This window comes from Neolamprologus brichardi, chromosome 12 (assembly GCF_056152115.1).
Source record: "Neolamprologus brichardi isolate AB-2024 chromosome 12, ASM5615211v1, whole genome shotgun sequence".
NCBI lineage: Eukaryota > Metazoa > Chordata > Actinopteri > Cichliformes > Cichlidae > Neolamprologus > Neolamprologus brichardi.
Genome location: NC_142115.1, coordinates 7,481,526 through 7,494,680, shown reverse-complemented (window position 1 = coordinate 7,494,680; position 13,155 = coordinate 7,481,526). Strand labels below are relative to the sequence as shown.

The 13,155-nt window shown below is 43.0% G+C and overlaps 1 protein-coding gene across 1 annotated transcript in view; it reads left to right on the top strand.

Annotated features, from left to right (window-relative positions):
- Window positions 1-13,155, top strand: part of zmat4a (zinc finger, matrin-type 4a) — a 188,942-nt gene that overhangs the window by 93,870 nt on the left and 81,917 nt on the right. The gene's annotated exons all lie outside the window — the stretch shown is intronic.

Sequence of the window (13,155 nt, the reverse complement as noted above, 5' to 3'; positions counted from 1 at the left end):
GTCCACTTCAAATGTGACGAAAATGTACTTTCAGGAGTTTTAACAAGCAAAGACAAAATAAAGAGTAGCTTGATAACAGGCTGAAAAATAATCTTCAGTTTTCTGATTTTGAGTTGGTTCAGTCACTTTTTACCTGTCCTTGTCATGCTTATATTTAAATTTCTGAATGAACCTAGCAACTCATTAAAACTTTTAATTGGAAACGTTTGAGTACACAAAGTTAAAGTTAGAATTCTTCCCATGAAAAGAATAAAGAGTTGTGAAATTAAATACACAATCCAGTGTACATACAGTATTTGTGTAGAAAGCCTCGTCTAAACATACAGTTTTTACCTTACATTTATTTATTTTTTCAAAAACTAAATTCAATAATGTATTCAAATACTGTTGAATAGTTGAAGTGAAAGGTGCAGTTATTGACAAATGTAAAAAACTTTTTCTGCCTACGTCTGTTAATGATTACAGCCCATTCCATTTATGCACCGTGCCTTCGTCTAGACAGAAAAGACATTTATCTGTATACAACCGGCTAATGCAGTGAATACAAGAGTCCTTCGGCTGGCTGATTGAAATTGATTGAGTGGTGCTGAAGGTAATTGAATACTGCTGAAATAACCTACTGGTTCCTTTGAGAGTAACAAGGAAATACTGTTTAACGGCTCTAAAGCAAAGACAGAACAAATGGCATCTGTTGTATCCTGACTCATATCCAACATTCTTAATGAGTACAAAGTTTGTGTACATGCCTTATATTATAACTTTGCATTGGGAATTGAGGTTGCCTATTATCCAAATTATTTTTTAAAAGAAAATAAAAAAGTATGCCAATAGCAGAATAGACCACTCTAACATATCAAATGAGGTAAAGCATTGATTTTATTTTACTTGAATATAACTAACGTTAATTCTAAGCTAAGTGCATCTGCCATTTTTTTCAGTTTTGCAGAGCTCTTTAACTAAATACAGAAGTAACAGTAAACACAAAATCTGTTTTTCATTGTTATGGCATCGCCAAATACATTCAGATTCTTTTGTATAGAGTCTTTTAATTCAGTAGTCGATATTACAACCCGATATCACAGCAAAGAGTGTAACAGACATGTTGCTCCACCATGTTCATTTCACACTGCCTCTCCAAAGCGTGAAATGCACACACAGTTATACTACTGCAAGAGAACAAGTTGGTAGTTGGTAATTGCCAGAAATGATTAAGCTAGACATTATTTTTATTTACATGTAAAATGTTAATAATGTCTGTTTAAATGCTTCACATTTTCTTGAAATAAAATATCTTCCTCTGCTGTTACTGCAGATTACTGCAACTTCTGCATGTGTGTACATGTCATGCTTTGGAGAGGCAACGTGTGTAATTTACACTGTGGACTGGTGTGTCTGTTATGCATTTTTCCGTAATACTGGGTTGGATATTGTCAATGAGCCAAAACAGCTTTTGCACATGATGTGATATTTTGCATGAATCCCTGTGATGTGTTCGTCTGAACTTTGACCCTCTGCTGTATTGACCTTTGTATGCAAAAAATTTGCTGAATTGAGAATGAAAAATTAACTGCTTGCGTGTCAAGAACAGCAAATTTGTCCTATGTCTGTCCGCTTCTGTCAGTGCGCCCCAGGGCAGCTGTGGCTACAATGTAGCTTGCCATCGCTAGTGTGTGAATGTGAGTGTGAATGGGTGAATGACTGAATGTAGTGTAAAGCGCTTTGGGGTCCTTAGGGACTAGAAAAGCGCTATACAAATGCAGGCCATTTACCATCTATGTCACTAATATGCCATATTAATGATATATTGGTATTAGCCCAATGGCATGTGGGGACTTTTAAAAAAAGACATGAAGAGATGTGTGCACAACTGTGGAGCTTATTCACAGCCGTGAGCTCAGAAACACAGTCCTCGGCCAGTGCAATTCTGTGTCTGAAATGGTGAATATACACTGGTCTTCTGCAGCTATAGTGCTCTGCAGTATATTTATTTTCTTAAGATCCTGTTTACCTTACTAAATATGTTTCTAAACAGTTTTTCTTATATCTTTACATGTATATAACCTAGATTGTTTTATATTTGATACCTTTAAATTTAGATTTATTTAATTATTTATTCATATTGCACAGTATGGTGACAAGCAAATGCAATAAAACAAAAAAAGTGGTTTATTGTGGGACATGGTCTGTGGTGCTGCTGCAGGGGAGGTGGATGCACCTGAGCAGCATCCGCAATCACGCCTTGCCGGCTTAAAGTCTGTGCTCTGACTGTCGTCATGGTTGTTGTTGCTTGTGTTCGGCTGGCGTCTGGAAAGCCGCAGCCACATGATTGTGAACAGGAATCATGAGAGTTCAAAAACGATGCTGAAAAGCATGAACATATCATTGGGTCTGTCGTGGTTCATCATGTCATCGGGTCTGTCGTGGATCTGTTACATCGCTATTCTATTCTATTGAATAAGAGCTTGTCCACTTGCTAATGCTAGCTGTTTTTCAGACAAAGCGCAGATCATGACTAGTCTTGGAGTAGTCAAAGCAGAGCCAATGGGTAGCTTGCCTTTCACACTGGTCTCCCATAACCTTCCCATCCCGTGAAAGATGAGACTATTATCCACAATGTGCATGCACAAACCACCAGAAAAAAAGCTTCTGGCTTCTGAGCTTGCCCAGCTCCAGTCCTTCTTAACAGGAGATGGACGCGCCTGTAAAATGAAGACAGCCACAGTTTCCTATGTCTGCTGCCCTCAGGTGAATGTATGGCTATTCACCCTATGCAGCGAGCTTAACATAAGAGGAGATGGTTCCAGGAACGACAGGACACATTGCTTTGTCTTTGTGTCTTTAACTGAAGACCGTTTTTTCCTCTTTTAATTTGTAAGACTGTGAACATACAGTAAAATAATACGTAAGCATCAGTATCAACATATTTTGTAAACAGAACAGAAGTTAGCAACATAGCTTTCCTTATGCTTTACATTCACCATAAACATCTTTCCTTATACGTTCAAATAACCTTTTAAGTAACATGAAAGTAACAAATCTTACAGAAAATGAAGTTAGACATTGCTTACTTACAGATTATGGCTCAACAAACTCTCCAACGATGTACACTGGGCTTAAAGTTTTGCAGCTTGTTTTCTGCTCCATGCATTTTCTCACACTGCCTGCGTGAACTTTGCCTGCTGCTTACAACCCATCACCAAAGGGGGCAGTGTAGCGCACACCAAACAACCAAAGAAGAAGCCACAAACTGAAAGGGTAATACTGCCCACTATTGGGAAACCTGAGAAATGCGCCAGCCAAAGAAACCCAACAAAGCAACAACCGAGGGGCAGAATACTCCCCGCCTGACATCCATGGAATGTCACCCTCAACTAACATGTAAAAGGCAAGTGACATACAATGAAACAAAGTTTCTGCTTCTAAGTACAATCCTTAGACACCAATAGCACAACGTCACTTATAGGCCTTATGTAGCACTTGTGTTCACCCTTGCGGAAAATCCTCACCTCTATCTTCCTTACAAGCCCATCCTCACTGGGAAAGGTTTTGGTGATAAGTCCAAGTGGCCAATTGTTCCTATGTTCGAGTGTCTCTCTTAAAAGAACAACATCTCCTGTTTGTAGGTTAGGCTTTACTGTTTTCCATTTGCGGCGGTCCTGAAGTCCTGAGATGTATTCTTTTTTCCATCGTCTCCAGAAGACATCAGAGAGGTATTGTACGCCCCTCCATTGAGCTTTGAACAGATCACTGTTTCCAAACTGACCTGGATTGGTGGGGTCGTAACCTTTTGAGCAGCATGGCTGGGGTAAGGATGACTGGGTTATCTGGATCTGCAGAAACTGCTGTTAACGGACGAGCATTCACTATTGCAGTGACTTCAGCCATTAAGGTCACTAGTATTTCATGGGTAAGCTTTGCATTCCTGTGTTCTAGGAGCATTGCATCAAGGATTTTGCTCGTGACCCCAATCATTCGCTCCCAGGAGCCAGCCATATGCGACGCATGTGGGGGGTTGTTTGTCTGTGAAGGTTCTCAGTCATCCAGGTCATCGTAGTCAAAGGAGCTTGCAAAGAAAAGCGTCTGGACTTCTTTAAGTTACTTGAAGACGTTTCACCTCTCATCCGAGAGGCTTCTTCAGTTCTAAGGTCAAATGGTGGAGAGTCCCAAATATAAACCTAGTGGAAGTGTCCCCCCACAGAGGGACAAAAGGACCCCCTGATGATCCTCTAATCGCCTGAGCCAAGGTGTGGAACTGGGTGTGGGTCCCAATCAGCCAGAGTTTCGGGTGAGTTCATTGTGAAACCTGGCCCCACCTTATCATGCGAATTCCTGAGGTCAGATGGCCCAGGGTGTGAGTGGGCGTTAAGGCATCTGGGAAGGGATCTCAAAACTGGATTATAGATGGCAGAGAGTTGGTGTCGTAAACCACCGCCTCTATTCAAAGATGGTCGCTCACAGTGGACATAGATGGCTTCTTTCACTCCTCTTTCAAACCATCTGTCCTCTCTGTCCAAAATGTGAACATTGGCATCCTCGAAAGAGTGTCCTTTATCCTTAAGATGCAGATGGACAGCTGAGTCTTGTCCTGTGGAGGTGGGTCTTCTGTGTTGTGCCATGCGCTTGTGAAGTGGCTGTTTGGTCTCTCCAAGAGGTAGAGGTCTGGGCATTCCTCGCTGCACTGTACGGCATACACCACATTGTTAAGTCTGTGTTTTGGCGTTTTGTCTTTCGGGTGAACCAGTTTTTGTCTGAGTGTGTTGCTGGGTCTGAAGTACACTGGGATGTCATGCTTGGAGAAAACCCTCCTGAGTTTCTCTGATACACCGGCTACATAGGGGATGACAATGTTGTTGCGTCTGTCCTTCTTATCCTCCCTCGCTGGTGTCTGATCTTCTTTTCTGTGCCTCTTTGCTGACTTTAAGAATGCCCATTTAGGATAGCCGCACGTTTTGAGTGCTTCCTTTACATGTGTGTGTTCCTTCTTTTTCCCTTCAGGCTTAGAGGGAACATGTTCTGCCCGGTGGTGTAGGGTCCTAATTACTCCAAGTTTGTGTTCCAGAGGGTGATGGGAGTCAAACAGGAGGTACTGGTCCGTGTGTGTGGGCTTCCGGTAAACTTCGATGTTGAGGTTGCCATTCTCTTCAATGTGCACAGCGCAGTCCAGGAAAGGCAAACAGTCGTCCTTTGTGTCTTCCCTGGTGAACTTGATGTTTTTATCCACAGCGTTGATGTGCGCAGTGAAGGATTCCACTTCTTGTGTCTTGATTTTGACCCAGGTGTCGTCTACATATCTGTACCAGTGGCTGGGTACTCTTCCTTTGAAAGAGCCAAGAGCCTTCCTTTCCACTTCCTCCATGTAAAGGTTGGCTACAATAGGTGACACGGGGAGCCCATGGCACAGCCATGTTTTTGTCTGTAATAGCCTTCGTTGTATTTGAAATATGTAGTGGTGAGGCAGAGGTCTAACAGTGTGCAAATCTGATCGGGTGTGAAGTTGGTCCTGTCCTCCAAGGAGTTGTCTTCTTGTAGTCGTTTTCTGACAGTCTCCACGGCCTCCGTGGTGGGTATGCACGTGAAGAGAGAGACTACATCAAAGGACACCATGGTTTCATCTGGATCCAGGGTAAGTTTCTGGACCTTGTCAGTGAAGTCGGTGGAGTTCTTGATGTGGTGTGGGGTGTTCCCCACGAGAGGAGCAAGGATGGTAGCAAGGTGTTTTGCAATGTTATAAGTGGCTGAGTTTATGCTACTGACTATGGGTCTGAGTGGGACAGCTTCCTTGTGGATTTTTGGAAGTCCGTAAATGCAGGGTATGGCATCCCCTGGGTAAAGGCGGTGATAAGTAAGGCGGTCAATGACTTTGTCCTTTTCCAAGTCTTGAAGGCAAGCTATAACTTTCTTTTTGTAGCTGCTGGTGGGGTCTCGCTTTAAGGCTTCGTAGGTATTGTTGTCACTGAGGAGAGTAGTGATCTTTGTATGGTAATCTGTAGTGTTTAGGACCACGGTGCATCTTCCCTTATCCGCTGGTAAAACAGTGATGTTGTGGTCTTTGCTCAGGGAAGCGACGGCCTTCTTTTCCTGTATTGTGAGGTTGGACGGAGGGACTTTGGCACTGGAGAGGGTGGCTGAGACTTTCATCCTGATTTGCTCTGCTTCTGTCTGTGATAATTTATTAATCCGTATGGCAGATTCTGTGGCTGTGATGAGGTCCACTATGGGCAACTGTTGTGGAGAAATGGCAAAATTGAGACCTTTGGCTAATACTCTCTTTTCAGGTTCAGAGAGATTCCTGTCTGAAAAGTTCTTAACCCATTTCTCCTGACTGTCTTCAGGTGTGGTCTGGTTCACCCGAAAGACAAAACGCCAAAACACAGACTTAACAATGTGGTGTATGCCGTACAGTGCAGCGAGGAATGCCCAGACCTCTACATTGGAGAGACCAAACAGCCACTTCACAAGCGCATGGCACAACACAGAAGACCCACCTCCACAGGACAAGACTCAGCTGTCCATCTGCATCTTAAGGATAAAGGACACTCTTTCGAGGATGCCAATGTTCACATTTTGGACAGAGAGGACAGATGGTTTGAAAGAGGAGTGAAAGAAGCCATCTATGTCCACTGTGAGCGACCATCTTTGAATAGAGGCGGTGGTTTACGACACCAACTCTCTGCCATCTATAATCCAGTTTTGAGATCCCTTCCCAGATGCCTTAACGCCCACTCACACCCTGGGCCATCTGACCTCAGGAATTCGCATGATAAGGTGGAGCCAGGTTTCACAATGAACTCACCCGAAACTCTGGCTGATTGGGACCCACACCCAGTTCCACACCTTGGCTCAGGCGATTAGAGGATCATCAGGGGGTCCTTTTGTCCCTCTGTGGGGGGACACTTCCACTAGGTTTATATCTGGGACTCTCCACCATTTGACCTTAGAACTGAAGAAGCCTCTCGGATGAGAGGTGAAACGTCTTCAAGTAACTTAAAGAAGTCCAGATGCTTTTCTTTGCAAGCTCCTTTGACATGTGGGGGGTTGAATAGCCATTTGCAGCCAGAGTCTTCAAGAAAGCTGTTTAGTTTGCTGTTGTAGCAGCCCTGTTTGTCTATTTGCAGCTCTTTGCAGGCACCCACAAAATTTGTCCCACAATCGGACCTAAGAAGTTTGACTGCACCTCTGATGGCATAAAAACAACGCAGGGCATTGATGAATGACGTGTCCATTGATTCTATAACTTCAATGTGAATGGCCCGTGTACTCATGCACGTAAATATGACTGCCCATCGCTTTGCATCCGCTTGCCCACCACGTGTTTTTCTGACAGTGACAGACCAGGGCCCGAACACATCAAGCCCTACATGTGTGAACGGAGGGTCAGTGGACAGCCTATCCTCTGGTAGCTCAGCCATAATCTGTTCCTGCTGTCTGCCTCTTAGTTTCCGACATGTCACGCAGCTGAATATCATTTTGCTTATTGCTCTTTTTCCTCCCACAATCCAAAAGCCTGCAGCTCAGACTGCCCCTTCAGTAAAATGTCTGCCCTGATGGCATACTTTCACATGGAAGTGTCTTATAATGAGCTGGGCAAGGTGGTGTTTGGCAGGGATGAGGATAGGATTTGTTTCATCCGAAGTCAACTGTGCTCATCTTAGTCTCCCACCTACTCTGAGGATTCCATTTGTGTCAAGAAATGGGTTCAGTTTGCTAAGTGGGCTTGAACTTTTGAGGGGCATACTCTTTTCAAGCTTATATATGTTTATAGGAGGAGACTTTGGTTGCTCCTGATCTACAAAATCAGTGAGATGTTCACCTGGAGAAGAGGCAACTGGTGGTTGACTCTGTCGTAGATGCTGAGTGTCTGCCTGCCTGCTTCAAGTCCTCTACCATAATCCCTGTCCCCAAGAAACCCAGGATCACTGGACTAAATGACTACAGACCTGTGGCTCTGACATCTGTGGTCATGAAGTCATTTGAGCGCCTGGTTCTCTCCTACCTCAAGACCCTCACGGCCCCCCTCCTGGACCCCCTGCAGTTTGCATACAGAGCCAACAGGTCTGTAGACGACGCTATTAACATGGCTCTACACTTCATCCTGCAGCATCTGGACTCCCCAGGAACCTACGCCAGGATCCTGTTTGTGGACTTCAGCTCTGCCTTCAACACCATCCTTCCAGACCATCTCCAAGCCAAGCTTTCCCAGATGAATGTGCCTGATCCCATCTGCCGGTGGATCACTGACTTCCTGACGGACAGGAAGCAGCATGTGAGGCTGGGAAAGAATGTCTCGGACTCCCGGACCATCAGCACCGGCTCCCCTCAGGGCTGTGTTCTTTCTCCTCTGCTCTTCTCCCTGTACACCAACTGCTGCACCTCCACCCACCAGTCTGTCAAGCTAATCAAGTTTGCAGATGACACCACTGTTATTGGACTCATCTCAGACGGGGATGAGTCTGCCTACAGGAGGGAGGTTGAACGTCTGGTGTCCTGGTGCAGCCACAACAACCTGGTGCTGAATGCCCAGAAGACAGTGGAGATTATTGTGGACTTCAGGAAGCACACAGCCCCACTCCCAACTACTCGTAACAAATCTTACAGAAAATGAAGCTAGACATTGCTTACTTACAGATTATGGCTCAACAAACTCTCCAACGATGTACACTGGGCTTAAAGTTTTGCAGCTTGTTTACTGCTCCATGCATTTTCTCACACTGCCTGCGTGAACTTTGCCTGCTGCTTACAATCCATCACCAAAGGGGGCAGTGTAGCGCACACCAAACAACCAAAGAAGAAGCCACAAACTGAAGGGGTAATACTGCCCACTATTGGGAAACCTGAGAAATGCGCCAGCCAAAGAAACCCAACAAAGTAACAACCGAGGGGCAGAATACTATGAGTAGGAAACAAGTGGAGCTGTCAGTAACAATAGCTGAGGGTGGCCACAAGATGGCAGTAATGTAAATTTGACTAAATCTACCTTGCTTGTCCTAAAGCCGTGTCCAAATTCATAGGCTCCATCCTCCTGAGGACCCGTACTTCACGGTCTACGTGGGCCGGGTCCTTAGAAGGTCGGGTAGGCCGGAAGTAAACGGCTGTGAAATTGGACAGTCTAGCCTTCAGGTTTGTGTCACCGCTGACTCGGTGGAGTTTAATAAACTCGGCCGTCTGCTCCTTGCAATCTAAAATATAACACGACACTGGTGTAAATTCTCGACCATCTCACACTTAATAAAGTTTTATTTTATCTAATCTAATAACTTTAATCTCAGCCAAACCGATTTACTCATGAAGAAATAAAACACTGAAAAAAGCCAAACAATAACATTTTTAGGTTATCTAAGTGACTTATATATCACGTTTAACCCGAGTAGCGAAAGATCTTGGTGATCTGAAAAGGATGTGCCGGGAGTTTGCTGTTCTCACTGGCTCTAGTGACCCTCGAGCTCCCGGCTAGCTATCGGTGGGTAACAGATGTCTCCGAAAACGTTGGAGCGCTTTTGCAAATATGCGATGTCTTGATAAACCAAGCAGATATTTGAAGTTTACACAGCTACATTCTCATCTGAAAATATGTTAAAAGTTTATTTTGTGACGAAGAAAGAGTAATAAGAGTAATATTAAAACTTATTAGTGGCCGCCATTGTTGATAACTGGAATTGGCTGGGCTGCGCTATGAATTCTGGGATATGGTGGGCCACGAAGGATACACCCGACCCATCTTTCAAATTCGGGGAAATAGAGGACGCATTTGTCGGCTGCATTCAGAGGAGCCAACGAATTTGGACAGCCTTCGTCGCGTCGCTGTGATGTAATCGGTCTATAAATGCAGCCTCAGGAGGATGCGGGCCATGAATTTGGACACCCCCTAAAAGTTTGCCATTGGATTACCCATATAAACCACTAATAAGGCTAAGAGCTTTAGCACTGGATTTCAAAGCAGCTAACCACAACCTCCAGCAATCCTTCAGAACTGGTAGCAGAGCACTCATTGTTTGATAGCATTAATAGGGATTGAGGCCTTATACTTTCCAAGAAAGACTACACATTTTGTTTTTGTACGTGAGATGAATTCAAGATATAATTTAGAAAATGTATAATAATTTCATACTGTTCTCATCCTGTGACATCTAGGATAGACACCAACACTTCCTGGGATGCTAAATTGAATAAATGGAAGAAAATGGAAAAATGGATGTGTGCAGTTTCGTACTGTATACTTTAATATGTCTCCATGAGCGAGGTTAGCTGTGTTAGCTGAATATAATGGTCTCTCTGTATCTTTCACCAGAAAACAATGGGAATTGAAGTATTTTTTTAACAAGACACTTATTGTATTGAATGTGGCAAACTCAAAAATTTGTGACTGGTTAATTTTGGCAATAAATTTACCCTGAAGAATGAGAGGGTTGCTGATATTGTATTATTTTCTGTTATTAGACATTCCTTTCACATTCCCTGAAATTCAGATTTTAGTTTAAATATTTACCATATATGCTCCAGACTAAAACCTGAACCACCAGTCGCAATCCAAACGCTTTTCTTCTCTACCTAACTGAACTCTTGGAAGTAAATTTATCATGAAGGTGAGTGAGCTCATTATCTTGCTTCATCTCAGACTGAGACAGTTGAACTGAAAAGACACACACACACTCAGACTCATTGTTCACGCATTGCGTCTGGTAGAGTGCACCATGCACCGGAGCAGACATTTGAGAGAGGTCATGAAGTTCACCCTCTTCTCTCCTCTTCCTCCTGTATGAATATCAGCCTTTCGGTGATCTGGCCTGACTGGCAACACACTATCTTCTTCTTCTTCCTCACTTCTCACTTCTCTGTAAAAAAAAGTAGCACAACCTTGGTGAACAATACTGCTGGGATCGTTATACATTTTTTGATGATAATGGGTTTTTGGTGCAGTTTGTAAAGATGGAGTGTGACGGCCTTGAGTTGGCCTTATCTTGACATGCTCTGTTGGCTACGCTTTTCTTGTTGTTCCTGGAAGTTGATGGGTGGAGTTCAGACCTTGAATCCAGAGATGTAATGCAAGATCTATTAGATCCTGTCTATCATTTCCTCTGGCTGGCGGGTTGATCTGCCTATTGTTGTTTTGTCTTTTTTATATCCTTTGGCCTTATTTGAAGAGCATGTGCATTTTCTCTCATTGTCAACAAAGGCTTTCACTCTCTTGTTGTAAGATGGTAGTATAACCTTTGTCTTACAAATAATAATTTGCTTTTTGTTTGCTCAGCCTGCCAATGTCTGAATTAACACTGAACAGAACTGACTTTGAAAGGTCCAGGTCATTTAATCTGCCTGTTTGATACATTGACAGAAAAGATAGTTCTATCAGGTCCCAAGCGTCTGAACATTTCTGTTAATGGCTGAAAACTGATGAAGTTTGAAGACATTTGCAGCCATTTCTGAATTCACCCAGTTAGAGCACGGCAATATGGCCAAAAATATTTATCACGATACATATTCGAAAATTTGCGATAAGGATATAACTGACGATATAACTGACGATATAATTGACGCGAGACAAAATACAACTCCACAACTTTACTAGCGCAAAAAATCCCCATTCATGTATTTTCACTTAAACAAGCAGCTGTTTTTATGTGTATTAAAGCTATATAAAAATTTTACTGTGCAAACGCAAATTCCTTGCTGAAAGTTTAACCAAAAGGCATTTCCAGTAGAAATGGGCTGACATATCCTGAGCATAACCATGTATAATATCCACTGAAGTTAAAAAGACCACAGTGTGCCAAATAAAAAAGTCAAATACGTATTTTTCAGACCATAAGGTGCACGGGATTAAAAGGCACATTAAGCGAAACAAAGCAGTCAGATAAATCAAACTTTATTCAACTCATACTTCTTGCTTCTTCCACTTCTGTACCATTGATTCTTTAATGCTGTATTCTATCACAGCTGCTCTATTCCCGTGTTGTTGCAGTATATTATTGACTAACCTCGTATTGTGGATGGATTGTCTCAGTTGTTCTCCTGACTGAAGTTTGGTCCGTTTACAGCATCCTGCCATGCGATTGCATTTGTCTCTAACCATCAGGAACCCTCACGTTAACTTTTATCGAGTGGAAAAGTGTTAGCGTTGATTCCTCCAGATTCACCGCTTATGTTATGCTAACATAGCTGTGTCGCTAGCGATCACGTAGCACATCATTATAAACCAGCTAGCCCAACTTCAGTAACCTTACAAACGTCACTGCTGTTTAGTTTCCTGTCTTCATTTATGTTGGAAGGGATAGCAGAGCTGTACGTTTGAATTTTTTCAGATATCTCTCAGTCAGAACATGCTATATCATGTTCAGGTAACTAGCGAAACTAGCGAGCTAACTTCCGCTAACTTCCTGCTAGCTTCTAACTCCGTTAAGTGTAATAAATTCTGTTTTCATGGGTGCCTGGATGTTAAACTTCATAGTTACACCTGGTAAAGCAGCAATGCTGATCGTTTTATTAAAGATGAAAGAATTTAGACATTGTAACTCTCAGTGATGCTGCAGTGTTTGTTTGACTTTGGGACCTGAAGTTGAAGGAGTTTAGGACCCAGATTACTCCCAGATTTACAAGCGCCTTAGTCCCACAAATACGGCAATAACGACGGCCGCTTGCATGTTCTACAAAAAACTGTGCTTTATTGTGTATCTGACGGACAAACACCAAACCAGTTCCACATCACTGAAGTGGCACCATTTTTACAAACTAATTCTGGTTCATTCGCTTCACTGAGCAATCCTCTTTCTCCCTTCTCATTCTCCGTTGCCGCCATGCTTTTTTTGGCCATGTGCGTATGAAAACAAAGGCACTGCGCATGCGCGTTTTTACCCATCTTCTATTGCGATATTTCATTTCTTATCGTTGCCTAACATTGTACCGGTATTACCGTGAACAGTATAATATGGCCCAGCCCTACACCCCATCTCTTCGTTTCTCAAACCCCCAACTGAACTGAAATCTTCTGTTACTAGTTGCTTGATCTGATCTTTAAGGTTCTTAGACTTGGTTGTTATTTGTTTTTCTTTTTTTGACCTTTTGTTTACTGCTTCTTCTTCAGGCTTGCTTTTTTTTTTTTTCTTCACTTAATCTATCAGGCTTCAGTTTTCTGCTTTTTGGGTCCTGTATTGGATAGAGTTG